The sequence below is a fragment of the Thermobia domestica genome, chromosome 1 (assembly GCF_964235325.1).
Source record: "Thermobia domestica chromosome 1, izTheDome1.hap1.1, whole genome shotgun sequence".
Lineage (NCBI taxonomy): Eukaryota > Metazoa > Arthropoda > Insecta > Zygentoma > Lepismatidae > Thermobia > Thermobia domestica.
In genome coordinates, this window is record NC_137454.1 from 220729759 (window position 1) to 220747094 (window position 17336).

At 36.3% G+C, this 17336-nt stretch overlaps 1 protein-coding gene across 1 annotated transcript in view; it reads left to right on the forward strand.

Annotated features, from left to right (window-relative positions):
* LOC145694263 (uncharacterized) overlaps positions 1-17336 on the forward strand; it is a 462080-nt gene that overhangs the window by 65525 nt on the left and 379219 nt on the right. The window lies entirely within an intron of this gene.

The following is a 17336-nucleotide window of genomic DNA, read 5'->3' on the forward strand; positions in this document are numbered from 1 at the left end:
GGAAAATTTTTGCTGCAAAGTATATTTCATCTGCAGATAAGAACTCCTTTTGGTTTCTGAACTCTACATTTTCTAAGAGCTTTCGGATCATGCGCAAAACCAGGAGTTTTCAACATTTTTTAAAGAAAAATCAGTAGACCAGGAGATAACTTGAAAAACCAGGAAATCTCCTGGAATATCAGGAGACCTGGCAACACTGGCACTCACAGCTCATACTGCATAGCATCTGAGCGCCACCCGTACGCGAATTTCAGTACTGTTTGTTTTGCCGCATACTGTATTTTCATAGTGAGGAGTCTGGATATGCAAATCCGCTTAACGTAGGGATTTACTTTTTTGAAATATGGTGCAATTTTAGTTTTGCCGGTATATATCATAATTATTTTTGTTACACAGAATGCCACTAAAGTCTTCAGCTGATTCCAAAGTGCTATAGCTTGAAAACAACTAATCGTATTTGAGTGAAATGTCTATAGTTCAAAAGAGGGAGTGTTAGAATTTCATTTGATTATGGGGAGATATTACTAGAGAGAGGAGTGACGTACACTAGTGATATTTCTCATTAACCATCATTCAACTTGCAAACTCACGTGTCCGTCAATGTTCAAGGTATGGGAACAGTACGACTTATCGACTTGATGGTGCCAATCTGGCGGAGCAACTCACATTGAACATTTGCGAAATGAAAACTTGATGTGTCTATAACTACATATATTTTTCATTTTCTAACGAATTTGTATTGTATTATTTTTCGAAGCCAATTAGCAGTTTGAAATTGGATGAAATGTATGAACGTAGAACTTGAACACTCCCTCTTTCGAACTCGAGGCATTTTATTCAAATGCGGTTAGCCGTTTTCAAGTTGTAACACTTAAATCTTTGGTACAGGAGGTCTCAGGTTCGGTTCCCGGGGAGAGAGAGTTTCGAAATTTGAACGCATTTCATTGTTTTGAATTCGACCTTAAACTGTAGATCCATATCTCGCACAGTGCTAGTGTTAAAAAGGACGTTAAAATTAAAATCTAATAACAATCCAACACTTTGTAATAGGATAAAGACACACCTTGTATTTGTAAATTAGTAAGGATTTAAATTGGGGATGTGTGATATTACATGTAGACAAGCAGAGCCGTTGCTACAAGTAATAAAGGAGAGAGAATTTCGTCCTTTCCAAAAATGTTCAGTATGATTTTTTTTAAATTCCATTAATATACGAAATGCTTCCAATCTGAAGAAATTTATTGAGGTCATTTCTCCAACTACTTGTATCCCCAGGATATTTTGTGTGTGTGTGTATTCACATCTTTTAATATTTTTATCTATCTACATACATATAAAACACACACATATATTAATTATATGTGCGGGTATGTGTGTTAGTGTGTTTTTAATGTTAATTAATAATAAGTAATCTTAAATTCAAAACTTTCATTCATTAAGAAATTAAGTAATTGCTATAATTTCAAACATATGTAGTAGCCAAACTATATGTTGGATTTTAAACACAAAGATTAAACGTATCATTCAGCTTCATCGATCAATATTGAGAAATTCGCAAAGAAGGCTCCTTCTGAACTTCCGCTACATTTAACAAAATATATTTATCGTAAAAGAATCGACTTTAAAATACTATTTATGTTGCCAAATACAGAACAAAATTTCAAAAGTTTACAATTATTACTGGGAATTAATACTGCCACCAGGCACGTAGCCAGGATTTCGTGAAGAGGCGGGGGGTCCGTGACATGAAATACTGTGGTAATCACACCAGGGTCTCGATCATTCTAAACAATTTTACTGGAACATATATTGGTTCCTTTAGCCAGGATTTCGTAACGGGGCGGGTGGGGGGTGACATGAAATTCTGAAGGCCCAGGAGCTCGATCAATCTAAACTACTTTACTATCAGCATATATTGGTTTGTGAGGATATGTTGGTAAGTATTTTAATAAACTATGAAGAAATCTTGAGTAAAATAAATAAAAAAAAGTATTGAAAAAGATTATACAATATTTACATCCTTCCTTTGTTTATTCAAATATAACAATTTTCCTTTCATTATGACCTCAACTATTATAAAAAGTACATATTCTCTATTATAAAAAGTACATACTCAATAATGTCTTGTAAAATATTTTGCAATATCTGCGTTCCTTTCTCTTTTGAATCACATGTTAACTGAAATTTCTTTCCACATCTATTTTTGTTTTTATTATTCTGTCAACTACTGTCTGTTTCAAATGACAGCTTAAAGGAGCAGTAGAAAATTGTTTTTGAAATAACATGTTTGAGGTTTGATATTGCAAGGATGCGAGGACGAAAAATTAAGATAAAAAATGTCCACGCTGTTACCCAACGGCACTATGCTTTCGGAAGCTTGAAATCTCCCTGACTAGTAGTAGAAATTCTGAGAATTCCGTAACTTTTCTAGAAATTTCAAATTCCTTTACTCTTCCAAGATATCTCGCTCACCTCGCCACGATGTATTGCAACTAATACAAATCGCTTCATAAGAAAGAGTAACCAAAAGCTTCCTGTAGTTTATTTTTAACGCTGATCCTTCTTTTTCTCATTTCATTTTGTTTCATCCTTCCCTAATTTTTTTATTTCTGGTCTCGAAGGGGGGTCTGGACCCCCTCCTTGGCTACGTGCCTGCTGTCACCCATTTCGAACATTTTAAAAGCACATAGTTTCTAATGTATTGAAATTTAATAGTAAGAAATATAAATTTCTAAAGCTATTCTACAAGTGAATCTGTATACCAACACTTAAAAAAAAAAAAAAAAAATCGTTGTGTTATTGGAACGAAATGCCTGTGTGTTAAAACGATTATGTTAAAATATAACATAAACAGTGGTTAAAACAGCTCACTCTCATTTGGAGTTGTGTATCAAATGCCGGTAGTTAAAATGACACACAGCCTGTGTGTTAAATTAACACAAATGTAGAATATTGTTGTTTTCTGCGTGATTGCCAAATACTTTTGACATCTGATTGTAAAAGCTTATGAACCGAAGCTACAGACAAACAAAGTAGAAAGAAATGCTTAAACAAATCCATGTATTCGCAAAATTTCAATATGCAAACAGTGCGATGTATTCTCAGATCTTTTACATAATGTTTCCGAAGAAATATGTCAGCGGTGAGAAACAACAAAGCATTACTGTGTCACTTCTATACTGCAATAGAGCTCACCAGTCAATACCGAGAACTGTGCTTCAAAGATCGCGGAAAACAAGTAGAAACACGATTAAGTGGCAAACATATTATAAGGATATAGGTAAGAGTTTCCTGTCATTCTTGAACAAGTTGTTGGTGAAAATTGTTTCGAACCATCAAGAAATACTTCAGAATAAGTGTTGGGGAGGACGACAAAAAATTTTATGAAGATTTTCTACATGAAGTATTCTGTAGCTTACTATTCTTATTTTAAAATTAGAATTTTCGTAAGCATGCACATCACAAGCTTTTCCAAGAGAGAAAAATGGTTACATCAACACCGTACGTGGAGTTATTTCAATACCGAAATAGGTGCCGTAGTAACATAGAAGTGGAGTCGAACTAACACCAAAAGCGGTGTTAATCTGGTGGTCTGACCTTGAATTTTAACACAGGAAGTTTGAATTAGCACCAAAACGGTGCTACTTATACGGTTTTGACCTTGAATTGTGACAAAGATTAGTGTTGAAATAATAAGAAAATGATGTTGAAATATAACAGGGACTGTGTTATATTGATGCTTGGCATGGTGTAATATTAACACAAAATAATTATCACACTACACAATGTGTTACCTTCTTCGCGTGGGTGCAACACCGCACAAGTAACACTCAACACTTTCCCCCATACTACCGACCCTGACATGGTATCGAATCAACACCGAAAATACCAGCACAGATCCGAATTTGACACCGCTCAACACCGGTTGTGTGTTAAAAACGTAACACATCCCTGTGTTAAACGTCAACACCACGGGGTCTGTCTTGAACTAACACTGCATAGTGGTAGTCACGCTGAAACCACTACCCTGTGTTAAAATTAAGTTGCACTACCACAACCGTTTTTTTTACTGTGAACCAAAGATAATTTTGTCAAGTTTAACAAATAGTTCAAAATAAGCCTCTTGAAACAGCTCTTAATTATCAAAGAATACATAATGAGCTATTGGCTTCTGCAATGCTCTGTCCAAGCAGTGTAAAAAAAAAAAAAATGAAGGAAAATAATCTTGGCGAGATGAGTATAGGGGGCATCAAATTCTACTTCGCCCCCGGCCGCCGAAATCTCTAGCTACGGCTCTGTAGAGAAGAAATAGCTTCATACACATTCATTTGAATATGTTAATTAATATTTCTTCGGCGGAGTCTGATATAAAACACTCAATTCTTAAGGTCGCTGAGTGTAGGTGCCATGAGAGTACGAGGGGATCTGCTCACTAAAAGATCACTTTTAGATCATACCTGATGTTGCGCAATGCACGTACTTTGAATTTTCGTTTGCTCTGTAGTGCCTATAGTTTCGTTTCTGTTCTACAGAAACATATACTGGTAGTTTTCACGTAACAACTTAGCGTGTTTCCAGTTATGATTTCATTAGTTATTCACGCGTATAAATCAATAACAGTATAATATCAGAAAAAGGAAACATAGTGCGTGTTAATTGCCTTATTTTTCGAAAGTCTTCATTGATTACTTGGGGAGTGTGGTAAATTGTTAAAAAAAAAAAAAATAGTCTACTATGGTACTTTAATTAAAGGTACAGTTTCATCAACCTTGACACAAATTTCTTTTACCTATAAACCAACTTACTGTAACTTATCAATTATATTTATCAATTATATTATCAATTTCGCCTTGGTAATGTAGAATGTTCTTTTAATCATATGATAACTGAAATCATTTGACGGAAACATGTAAATTTGCCTTCCAGGTTAAGGTTACGAGAGACAAAAGTCTGAGGTTCGAACCTCAACGAATTTTGTCCATATGTATTCTGAGAAGCTTCCAACTTCTTCGTTGTCCATTTTAATATCGTCTATCAACTATCTCGCAGTCTTCCACTGTACCTTCTACTACATTCTTCAAGACACGGTTCCTTCTCACTTGTGCCCCAATTAGTTTTTCCGCTCTCCCTCCTTTAATTACATCTAAAATTGTTTTTTCTTCTCCACTATTCTTAAAACTTCCTCATAAATATTCCGTCCAAACCAGCTGTTTTTATTTACACACACACATCCCGACCTTCCAGTTCTTTTTCGCCACTTTTGTGTATCATGCATGTTTCTGATTCATAGAGTACAACATATGAAGTGTCTTGAGTGTTCTTGTTAATTTTTCTACTGACCCACATAATGTAACTTTCTTCTTCTTAATTGTTTCTGTCGCCGTTTCTGTACTTTCATTTTTTTCACGTTCACACCGTATCTTCTCTAATAATAATTTCTAGGTATCGAAAATTAGTAAGATGTTTCACCAGCTCCCCTCCTAAGTCTACATTTGACACGAACCATTTCGTTCCAATCACAACTCACTTTCCTTTTTCTAATATTTATTTTCATCCTATATTTGTCGCGGCTTTTCTTAGTTTTCTAATATCTTATTAGTTTTTTTTTTTGTTTGTTTGTTCAGATTCTGTAATAAGCACTGAATCATCTACAAACCCTATACAGCTAATCTACCTTCTACTGAAATATCGTATTCTACTGAAATATCGTCTTCACCATCTCTTCAAGACAAAATTAATAACTTTGGTGAAAGGGAACAGCCTTGCATTTTCCTGTTATTTTTTCCCCACATTTTAACACTTTCACTCATATATTTTTCTTTTAAGTCATCAATATCTTCATTTTCAACCAAACCTTCTTTAGTGCCATCATGAGTACTCACCACTTCACAGGTCAAAATCCATTTCTAGACCTATAAATGCCTCTTCTATAAACCTGTTACCGATTACTTTTAATTAGCAAATAATATTTCCTGGGTTCTTCCCTCTCCGAAATTCTAACTTTCCATCTTCTACTTCTTGATTGTTCTTTTATACAACCTTCCTTTAGTATTCAGAAGACTTCAGTGACGAGAATTTTATTAGAACATCATGTAAAATGTTATGCTTTAAATACTATTTTGCATTATATGGACATGAATCTTTCGCAAATCGATAATGTTAAATAACTGGATAAATATAGACCGAAAGGTAAGTAATAGCTAGCACTTGCAACCGTTATTTGATCTTCAGACATTCCATCTTTCCCTAACTTTGCACATTAGCCAATCATACTCAAGCGTTCAGGAGCAGCTGAATGATTTTCATAGTCACTTTAGATACATCTTTACTGGATTCGAGTTTAACGTATTTTCTCAGCACCGAGCTGTATTAGACAATAGTTGCAGATTAAGGTGAGTCCGAACCAATACTCGATTTTGTGTCCGAGGTAAGTAAGCCCAAATAAATCGAACCCAGAACCACGTACATAGAATGCAGAAATTTTAGCCACGAAGGGATACATATGTAATGTGGCGGGCCGGCGGTATGCGTTTGCGTAGACCGGCACCCACACAAGAGAGTTTTGTAATTTACCAAAATACTTCTAATTAGTCAACCAAAGTTTCTGCAAAACACCAACTATAACTCGAGCGGCAAAGTTATACTGGAAACAGGAACTCAGCTAACAAAACAGTCTGAAGAATCTTAGTATTACACGGTAGCGTTGGCCTGGGCTAAGACTTAACTTCTAGTGGAAACAATGGAATCGTTATCCTGATTGTTTGATAACCAAACAATCCTTTGGGGTATCTCTTGAAACAAAACTTGACAAATATGTTCCTTGCAGTAAGCCTGGAGTTTATTGGCTCTAAGCAAATTACAAGAACCAGAGCCGGGGCGATAGTGTAAGTACTGTGTATATATATAAAAGAGTTTAACTTACGTGGTTTCGAGCACCATTCCCTATGCAAGTTCTGTTGTCATACTTGGGCATTACTGACGAGTTAGGAATATAGATCTAAGTAGTATAACAGTCCGCGGCATAGAAAATGTTACAAAAAGTTTATCAAATTACTAACGAACTCTTGCGCCGTGAGCTTATGCATTCAGAAACACCCGTCTCGATCGACTAAGTGTTTCTGGTATTCAATCCAACTCTTCCCCTTCCTCCTCCTGTTCTTATCTAAAGCACTCCTGTGTGACGTAATATACTCTTTCCATTCAGACAAAAAAAAAAAAACAACAGGAACCATGTTCACAAGCTTTAGAGCTCTAAAACCGTCTCTTCCATTCGTTTCTTCTGACCTTTTAGAGCCTTGAATTTTAAAAAATCACAAAATGTTCCCATAGCTTCATAAACGCCTTTATTTTCATTCTTTCCCTTCTTAAAAGACTACATATCACGTCAAGCTAGCAAATTGCTTCTTGTGAAATATGTGGAAATTGTCAATTTCGGCAGTAGATTTTGTGCTTCCCAAAGTCTGTAATGTGGGCGCAGAGCTCTAAAAACTACAGACAGAATGAGTGTTATTCAGTGATTAATTTCATTTAGTTCCCAGTAATTGCAAGCAAATATTCCAGGACCGTCATTTGGTCAGGACAGAAGGGTGTAATTCTCCCTCCCTTGAGTGTGATAAACACACATTGTTTGATCATATATATAGTAAAAAAAAACTCTGATATAGAAAGTGAAGCTCTTATGTCGGCGGAGAATTCCCCCCGAACAAAATCTAACATGACGTTGGTTTTAACAAACCAACCTATGGAGTTACAACAACACATTGGTAGGGCACTTACATTTGGTTTCAGGAGTCGAAAGTTTGATCCCAAGCCATGTGCGTTCATAGTGGACGACATTGAGAGAGAGAGAGAGAGAGAGAGAGAGAGAGAGAGATTCAAATATGGAGACAGAAAAGGATAATTTACATATGTAAGTTTAGAATTAGAGAAAAATGATCAGACAGCATCCATATTATGACGAAAGTTGTGATTTTGTGAAACAGAATAAGGAAAGTTTTCGAATTGCGAAGATCACAACAGGCAGTTGTCGAAGTAAGGTGGCTCTTTTTAGAGTATCAGACGATTACGAAGGGAGAGAAATATCTTAAGATTTGGGGAATTAAAAATTTTTAAAAATCTTCAGCTTCCGAGACTGATTTCAAAGCACGAAGCTCTGAGCTATTGAACCATGACTTTATCCACTCAGCCACGGAAAACTTTAGGCATTTATTCATATACTTTTTCTTTAGCTACGATTGAAATACTAATAGAATGGAATAGAAATAATATTCTGCGAGATTTATCTTAATAGTGTCATCTCATATGCGCCAACGCTTCCTAATGGTCGTTTTCCGATTGGATTTCCAGTTCAAACTTTGAAAGCGTTCCTACTTCCTTTTATCTTGGCTACATGACCTACCCACCTGAGCCTCTTAGACTTGATACCCTAACAAAGTTTGGTAAACGGTATAACTTATGCAGTTCTTAGTTATGAAGTTTCCGCCATTTTCCATTCCCGTTCCTCTTGGATACGAATATACACTATGTGATCAAAAGTATCCGGACACCTGGCTGAAAATGACTTACAAGTTCGTGGCGCCCTCCATCGGTACTGCTGGAATTCAATATGGTGTTGACCCACCCTTAGCCTTGATGACAGCTTCCACTCTCGCAGGCATACTTTCAATCAGGTGCTGAAAGGTTTCTTGGGGAATGGCAGTCCATTCTTCATAGAGTGCTGAACTGAGGAGAGGTATTGATGTAGATCGGCGAGGCCTGCCACGAAGTCTACGTACCAAAACATCCCAAAGGTGTTCTATAGGATTCAAGTCAGGACACTGTGCACGCCAGTCCATTACAGGGATGTTATGGTCGTGTAACCACCCAGCCACAGGCCGTGCAGTATGAACAAGTGCTCGATTGTGTTGAAAGATGCATGCGCCATCCCCGAATTGCTTTTCAACAGTGGGAAGCAAGAAGGTGCTTAAAACATCAATTTAGACCTGCGCTGTGAGTGTGCCACGCAAAACAATAAGGAGCGCAAGCCCCCTCCAAGAAAAACACGACCACACCATAACACCAACATCTCCGAATTTTAATGTTGGCACTACACACGTTGACAGATGATGTTCACCGGGCATTCGCCATACCCACACCCTGCCATCGGATCGCCACATTGTGAACCGTGATTCGTCACTCCACACAACGTTTTTCCACTGTTCAATCGTCCAATGTTTACGCTCCTTACACCAAGCGAGGCGTCTTTTGGTATTTACCTGCGTGATGTGTGGCTTATGAGCAGCCGCTGGACCATGAAATCCAAGTTTTCTCACCTCACGCCTAACTGTCATAGTACTTGGAGTGGATCCTGATGGAGTTTGGAATTCCTGTGTGACGGTCTGGATAGATGTCTACCTATTACACTTTACGACCCTCTTCAACTGTCGGCGGTCTCTGTCAGTCAACAAACGAGGTCGCCCAGTACGCTTTTGTGCTGTACGTGTCCCTTCACGTTTCCACTTCACTATCACATCAGATACAGTAGAACTAGGGATGTTTAGGAGTGTGGAAATCTCGCGTACAGACTTCTGACACAAGTGACACCAAACCACCTGACCGCACTCGAAGTCCGTGAGTTCCGCAGAGCGCTCCATTCTGCTTTCTCACGATGTCTAATGACTACTGAGGTCGCTGATAATGAGTATCTGGCAGTAGGTGGCACCATAATGCACCTAATATGAAAAACGTATGTTTTTAGGGGTGTCCGGATACTTTTGATCACATAGTGTACGTCTCAGGATTTTATTCTCAAATACTTTCAAAGTGCGTTCTTTTCTCAGAGTAAGCAACCATACAATACGACAGACATGATTATCGCTTTATATATTTTAAGCTTCAAATTCCTCAACAGAATTCGTGACGACGAAAGATTTTGAACTGAATTCCCTGCTTTCAGACGACATTTAATTTCTTCGTGAATATGGTTTTGGTCTGTAACACTGATCCTAGATATTCGAAAGTATTTACTTTGTCGATGCAGTATTACGATCCCGGTGAACTTTCATGTATTTAGTTTTCTGTGTATTTACTTCTAAACCCACATCCCTGCAAGTTTTTAACAAGGCTTGTGTATTTCTTTGTATGGTTCTATCATCCTCTGTTATATTTACATCATCAGCATACATCAGAACCTAGTGAATACATTCAGCTGTAAGCCCTGGTTGCTATCTTTGATTTTCGTTATAACGTACTACAAAACAAAGTTGAATAATAATGGCGACACCGCATCTCCTAGTTTCAGGCCATTCTCGATGTGAAAGCTGTGGAGAAGAATTTTGCTATTCGGATTCATTTAAATATATCTTAATTAATCTAATTAGCATTTTCGGTATTTCAAATTATGTAAGAATATTGTACTATGTTCCTCTCCTAACAGAGTCGTAGGCCTTTCTAAAATCAATAAATAATTGATGTACCGGGGTATTGCATTGCCATTTCTTTTCGAATATTTGTCAAATGATAAATACAGTATCTGGTCGATAGTTGATTGATTTCCCCTAAATTTGCACTGATAATCTCCAATAATTTCTAATGCGTATGGAATCAATCTTTGTAATGAGATGTTTGAGAATATTTTATAAGATGTTGACAGAAGAAAGATACTTCGATAATTATTACAATCAACTTTGTCGCCTTTCTTGTGAATTGAAACAGTAATTGTTTCCTTCCACTGTTGAGGCAATTCCTCCTTGTTCCAAATAAGGAAATAAGGAGTATGAGTTTATGTATCTTGTTCCACAATTTTTTCCTTCCATCTAAAATTAACTCAGTTGTAATTTCGTCTACACCCGGAAATTTGAGTTTCCTTAATTTCTTTATGGCGATTTCTACTTCTGTTCGTTTAGGCTCTGGTATGCATTTCCCTTTCTTCACAAACAATAGCTTGTCGCTTCATGTTAAGTAAATCGTCAATGAAATCTTTCCATCTATTCTAGATGATATCTGTATCAGTGAGAATTGTTCCTTCGGCTTTCTTTAATATATAATCGCAAAGTTGATAACCTTTCTTTTTTCGTTGATATCCTTATATAGAAGTATATGTCCTGATTTTTTTGTTTGTTTTGCTATTATCTTCAAGTTCATTAATTTTAGCTTTCAAAAAGTCAAGTTTCTTTGTTCTGAAAGTTTTGGAAGTTTCCCATCTGACATCAACGAAATTTTGTGTAGTTATATCGTTCGGATTTTGTAGCCATCGCAGTTTTGCCTGTTTTCTCTGCTAGTTTAGTGCATTTCTAGTCGAACCATGGTTTATTCCCATGTATTTTCTCGTGCCACATTTTTTGGATAAAATTTTAATGCTATCTCTAATTTCAACCCAAGAATTCTCGACATTAGTGCACTCCAGACCTTCTAAAACTGAGAATCTATTTCGCACTCCCCCCTGGCCGCATTCCCCCCTTCGCTTGTCTCTCTCTCTCTCTCTCTCTCTCTCTCTCTCTCTCTATATATATATATATATATATATATATATATATATATATATATATATATATATATATTAGATTAAACCTCTCCGTTTTCAGATGTCGAATATTTCCTTTTATTAAACGATAATCTCTTCTTCTTCATCATTGCTAGCAGGTAGTGATCAATGTCAGTCAGCTCCTCTGAACGGCTGAACATCAATTATGCTAGACTGTCTTTTTCCGTCTATTAAACATTATCAATTTGATCATAGGCGCCAACTACGTGGGTGCTCCGGGACTCAAGCACTCGTTGAGGTATTTGACGGGTGCTGAGCACTCATTGAATTTTTACGTTGAAATTAAATTCAAAATTCAAGCGGTGAATAATAATAAAAAATAATATATACTGCGTGTGATCTTAGGTGAAATTTTAGATAGGAATGCATATGTGTTGAATGATCATTTATCAATACTTATTTTAGATTCTTCAGATTTACGGTATATCAAGGATCGAGCGATATAACATTACAACGTTAATTGTATAATTATTTCTTTAAAGAACTTGCTGATTGATCTTGTTAATTTATGTTTTTAAAAGTGTAAGATGCTTTACGTGAATTACAGGACGGTTGAATTATTTTCTATTGTCACTCAAATTATCGTCAAATGTTCTAAAGTTTTGACTGTAATCATTATTATTTTAATAATGTTCTCTCCTTATTATGGTCAATATTGCTAAACACGTTGGAAATTCACAAACAAAATCTTAATGTTTAGGAATTTTATTCAATGCAGAGTATGAAGTTTAAATATCGTGCTAAAATAAATTAAAGAAAACTAGTTTTTTAGCCTTTGCAATTTTAAAATACGTAATTTTACGGTTCATTTTATTTCAGCAGAACTTGATAATCTTTCTCGCTTCTCAGGAAAACTTTGAGAACCACTGGTGTGTTGAGTCTATGAAAAAATGACAATAAAAAGAATATGGGACGTTAATACTGAAATCTGAGCACCCACTGAGAATTTAAAAGTTGGTGCCTGATGAATTTTATCGTGTTTTTTTTTCATCTGGTGAGATTCAAATATATTTATGAATGTCGCGATGAAGGAGTGTTGTACTCTTCACGATAATGTTTTGGATGTTGCAAAGTTCACGAGTCTGTCTTTGTCATTACTTTCCATATGCAATCTTCATTCCCTACAATTGGTTTGAAAATGTGTTCCACGTAATACCTCTTTGGTTTAATGTGTTCCACATTATAATTTCTGTAGAGCCAAAATCAATTCAGGAAGAAAATCAGTAATAATAATAGATTATTTAGTGTTGCAATGTTGAATGTAAGTTCTATGATTTTAAACAAAAATGGTATTAAATTTGTATGCTAAAAGTTGCGTTTTTAGGGGAACGAATTGTGTTATCTGGATAGATCAGTGAAGCGCTTATAAACGACCGTCGTTTTATCTCTTAAACGTTACTTCTAGAAAATCAATTGTCACGCAAGTCCTTGTTTGTATTGACCAGCAACGTAGCATATGAGCAAAAAATTTTTATTGCCTTCTGTTTCTACTATTAAAGAAATAATTATATAAATTACACTCACGGATTATTATTATCGTTGTAAAATTATATCGCTCGATCGTCGGTATAGCGTAAACCTGAAGAATCTAAAATAAATATTGATAAATGATCATTCAACACATATGCATTTTGGTGTATTGCATTCAGAAGGCACGCTTTCGTAGGCTGAAAAATTGAATATATTATGAGAGTATAAAGTGTATGATACATGAGAGTATAAAGTGTATGTTCTGAACAGTGAAACTTTACATTATGTACCAGGGTTGGCTGGTTTAAAAAAAGGTGGTTTAAACCAGCTGTTTTTTCTTTTTAAAAAAAAAACAACTGGTTTAAACAAAAAACCGAAAAATGTTGGTAAAAGTGTAAATGTTCGTAAAATCTTTGGTAAACACACATTTGTGGGTTTTCAGTTTCACTTTCGTATATTATTCGTATTATATTCAGACCTGAAGTCTCAATTTATTACTCAAAGACATTATACTACAAAAGCAACTTGAATATAATACGAATAATATATATATATATATATATATATATATATATATATATATATATATATATATATATATATATATATAATATACAGGGTGCGGCACGTAAAACCGGCCTGTCGTAATATTATATTGTGTTTTTGGCAACACTTAAATAATCTACCTTCCTACCAAGAGATGGCGTGTCGAGGTCGGGTCGACTTACGTGACCTGCAGCAGTCACGTGCAGCCGCAGCCAGTGAAACTTGTCGAAACCAGTTGAGAAAAAGGTCTCGTTGTGTTAAACCGGGTGAGTGTCAGTGTGTGATAATGCCGTATTCGATACCCGAGCGTGTTGCTATTGTTGAAGGGTTCATTCTCACTGCATCTTTTGTGAAAACAAAGAATTTGTTTCGGGAGAAATTTCCAGGACGTTCTTTGCCAGCAAAAAGCACCATTCAGGAATTGATTGAAAAATGGCGGCGTACAGGATCGGTTCAAAATGCTCCCAGGAACAGACGACCATCTGTCTGCACACCTGAATTAAAGATGCAGGTGGAGGAGATAATGGCAAGAAGTCCTCGAAAGTCAACCTTATACACACTTGACCGAAGAGGAGCGTCAGTTATGTTACTTTCAGCAGGACGGTGCAACATGCCACACATCAGCTGCATCATTGTCCCTTGTGCATGAGATGTTTACACCAGAGAGGACAATCAGCAAAGGCTTGTGGCCTCCTCGGTCACCAGACTTGTCCACGTGTGACTTTTACTTATGGGGACTGTTAAAGGGAAGAGTATACGAAACAAATCCACACACAATTGAAGAACTCAAGACCAGGATCCAGGATGTCACCAATAGCATTACAACACAAGAACTGACAAGGGTATATATGAATCTCCTCAATCGTGCTCACATGTGTGTTGAAGTGGGCGGAGGACACTTTCAGCACCTGCTGTGAAGGTGAGTAGTCATATTCAATACATTACATTTCATTTTATGTGTTCATTTTACGGGCCGGTTTTACGTGCCGCACCCTGTATATATATATATATATATATATATATATATATATATATATATATATATATATATATATAAAATATAAGTTTATGAATGTTTCTTTTGTGATTTTTTTATGGTTAGTTAATATTGTTATGCAATTGCAATCAAAGGAAAATTTTAAATATTGTTTCGTTTAATGTTTACTGTTGATAAAATACATGGAAATGTCATACGTTTTGGGGGGATGGGGTCATACAACCCTACGAGAGGCATTTATTGAAACCAGAAGAATCTTTTGTACCCATTTATGTATAAATGAGTCAGAGCCAAAGTGGACTCAAATAATTCGTATCTTTATTCACTTTTCTTACTGATATACAAATTAAGTCGTCGTATTTCTTTAACTTGGACTAATAAAAGTCGAAGTGAACTAACTTGGACTAAATTAGTTCTTCTGTACTCTGCAGTATTTTGAAATTGTCCATATGTAATTCTGTATAATGGTTTCATTTGTGCAACTGTTTCTTTTTGTCCTTCTGAAATGACTCTTGACAATTATATTAACAATTATGTAAAGATTAGTACAACGTTTTTTTTTTTTTTTTTTTTTTTTAATCAGGAATCCTTCGTGAGTCGGCAGACGTATCGCATTTGTAGCCAATTAGTCCCGGTTTCAAGTTCAAATGGAGGACAATTTCTCTTGGATGTAAGCCGAGAAGCGGTTTGGATTACGCTTTAAGTTTATGTGACCCCTTCCAGCAGAACCCGGTTGTTGCATAATAACACCAAGGCTAAACAAACTTGTTTCTGTTCATATGTAATATAAATACATAGTGCAAATTATTTAAACCAACAAACCTGGTTTAAACAACAACAACAAAAAAAGGGTTTTAAACCAAAAAAAGCGTTTGTTTTTTCAATAAAAACCATGTTTTCTTTGCCAACCCTGTTATGTACTGAACAGACAGTAATAATAATAATAATAATAATAATAATAATAATAATAATAATAATAATAATGCGTTGGCTCGGTGGTAGAGCGTTTACGTCTGGTGCATGGGGTCCCTAGTTCGATTCCAGCTCGCGCCAAGTGTACCTTGTGGTGGAGAAACACCGTGTGCGTGGGTTTCCACGGGGTTATCCCGTTTCCTCCCACTTTCTTCATTCCACGATTTTTCATTTCTCATCATGACCGTCTCTTTTAGCCTAGCCGGCATAAGTGTGGAACGCAAAACTCAAATGTTTAATTTCATTTTTCTCCCTATACGGGAAGAGCTCACACTATTTTGCTTGTGAAGTCGGAAAATTGAATTGCGATTGTTAAGACATAAACGTTGCAGTAAAATAATACTGTGTAATATCCTAGGTGAGGTAATTTGATCGTGGCGGAAGTTGGCGTTCTAGTTATTTATTCAGTAACATTTCATTCGTCGCGATCGGAAAATCGGAGAATAAATTAGAATTAGGAGGGTCTGGTAGCAAGATAACTCGCCCCGTGAATGATCCACCAACCTATATATACATGCGCCTCCTACATGAAATTAGAAATCTAAAGCAGCATGTCGAATGTTGTGTCGCATTGTGGTTTTTATTCTATAACATTTACCGGGTTGTGTGTAATAGAGAGAAGGCTGAGAAGGAAGATAGGAAAGCACGTGAAGATTTTTTTCACCTTATCATTGGTTTGAGTAGTAGCAGGGAAAATCTTGGTAAACAGATGGAGTCCAGGAAAATTCCCTTTATCGATTACCACACAGAAGAGAAGGTAAAAACCTATGTAAAAGCATCTATACTGTCTTTACTGATTTCCTGTCTTAAAAAAATTGAGTGAGAGTTAAACTGTAGTATTAAGTTGTCTGTAATTTTGGTGAATAAGTTTGATTAATGGGATTTTTATTTTTTCATGCAAATTGGTCTTCTTCTTGATCCTGGAATTGCGTCAGGCTGAAATGAGACTAAGATTTGTGCTATTGTGATGCATATATGAACTTTATGCTACTTGTGAAGTATTATCAGAGTCAGGGGGTAAAAGTGCGGGAGAACGTAGGGGACACCGTCCTCCCACATCCAAAAAATATGTACAGCGTCCCCCAGTTCCTAAGAAAATTACAATGGGCAAAGATAGGCAGGGGGCGGCGTGACGTCATACCGCTACCTTTTCAGACCCACTTTTACCCCTGGTCAGACTATTTATTAGATTTTAATATCCACTTAGATCTTGCTTATTTTATAATATGAGTAAATATTTGAGTAATATAAATCTACTCTCACTCTGCTTAACAGGAGTCACACCTTTATTTACATATTTATGTTCTATATGATTTTTTAGTTAACCGTGGCTTTATTATGACATTTTTGTGTGGAAATTGCTTACTATTTTAGTGTATGAGTGAGCGTTTGTATTTGTAGTAGCCTTCTGCTATTGTGCAGTAACCCAGAGAATTAACAAGGCTGTTATCTACTGATTTTTTTTTTATTATTGGTACAAATTCCTTTATAAATGCTGTATGTGGTCCTCAATCAGAATCAACCCTAGACGCTACTGTAGGCGTAGACTGGCAAATACCGGGGAGTGTTTGTTACGTATCGCGTTATTTGGAAGGCTCTGCAGTGCCCGCGTATAGCAAGGTGTTGAAAATACCCATACTGGTGTTTACAATGTTACTTTATGTGTTGAAGTCAAGTGAACTAGAGGTCTTCACGGCCTTGGGTCGAGCTCGCGAGCCTAAGCCCGACCGGTCCGCGGGCCGGGTTCGGGCCTACAAAGCATATATCACTTCGGGCCCGGGCCCTAAATTTTTAAATATACAACCATATTTCTCCAGCCTAACTTTATAA